The sequence below is a fragment of the Pectinophora gossypiella genome, chromosome Z (genome assembly GCF_024362695.1).
Source record: "Pectinophora gossypiella chromosome Z, ilPecGoss1.1, whole genome shotgun sequence".
NCBI classification, from domain to species: domain Eukaryota; kingdom Metazoa; phylum Arthropoda; class Insecta; order Lepidoptera; family Gelechiidae; genus Pectinophora; species Pectinophora gossypiella.
The window spans coordinates 13629120-13630452 of NC_065433.1; positions in this window are offsets into that span (position 1 = coordinate 13629120).

The following is a 1333-nucleotide window of genomic DNA, read 5'->3' on the forward strand; positions in this document are numbered from 1 at the left end:
TTTTTGACATTGGATTTCAATTTTAATTATTATGATTATATGATATATATGATTATTATTCTTTATATATGATTTGACTATAATGCATTAATTAGCAATAGAAGCCATGTCAGAAATCACATGCATTTAGTATGCTAGTGATTAGATATTTAGTACCTACCTACCTTATTTACACGAAACGGATTCAGATAAATATTCATCATTCTATACTGTTTTAAATCCTGGTCTTAACCATTACATTTATTAAACACTTTTGAACTGCTCAATCCACTAGTGGCATGCATGCGCGAACTAATTATTTAACAATTCTTAAACCCCGCATGTATGTTTCTATTTTATCTGGTATGATCTCAAAGTTTAATTTTGCAGCAAAATAAACTATAAAAACATTAGGAATGTGACTACGAATACACCGACACTGATAAAATAAATAAAGATAAAACCTTTTAAAATAATATAATAACCTACTTCTGAAGCTACTCGCTTCCAATTATGTCACTTCGAGTTTCTATCAGATTCTTGTTATGATTAGGGAAATTCTGTTCTTATGTGGAAAGTGTTAGATAATTACCGACACAATGATGTTGTTACCTCAATGATAATATTAGTCTACTTAGACCGATACCTACCTCTATTGTCTCGGTGCTTATCCGGTTCAATAAATGGATGTGTATGATAACCAGTAGTCTTACGTCCATACATATCTATTGCACGATACTTTACGGTAAAAAAATGATATTCTTCAAACAAAGTTAATACACTCGGAATCATTACTGAGCGGAATCAACTACTTACATCTTTTAATACAATTATAACTTTGCCTATTGGTTCTGAATGTTATTTTGTAAATAAAGATAAAGAAATGAAATACGTGCGACTAATTTGAATATATCTGATAAACTACAAATTATTACCTAGTCTTGGATTAATCATTCATTTCTTCATCTTTTTCTACTTAAATATTTACTGCACTGCCACCCTTATGCCTTTACGTCAAGTAGTTTAATTCGTTCAGTAAAAGAAGTTGAATCCATTCGCAGGCAAAAAGTGAAATAAAAATAAGATTAGTATAGCAAGTACCGGAAAAACTAATGTCTTTAGTTTATAAATTTTATAATATATCTAATCGTCTCCAAAGTTTAAACAATGAGGGGGATTATTATATTATATGATACTAATGAGGTGATGACGTGTCGTTTTGATACATTAAATAACCAAGAAGTAAATATATTTATTTATATGAATACAAACTCTTGATCCTGTTAAAAAATATGTAATTACCTACTTGGTTGTTAGAAACGCATGCGATTACCTGGTATGGTTCATGTCGTAC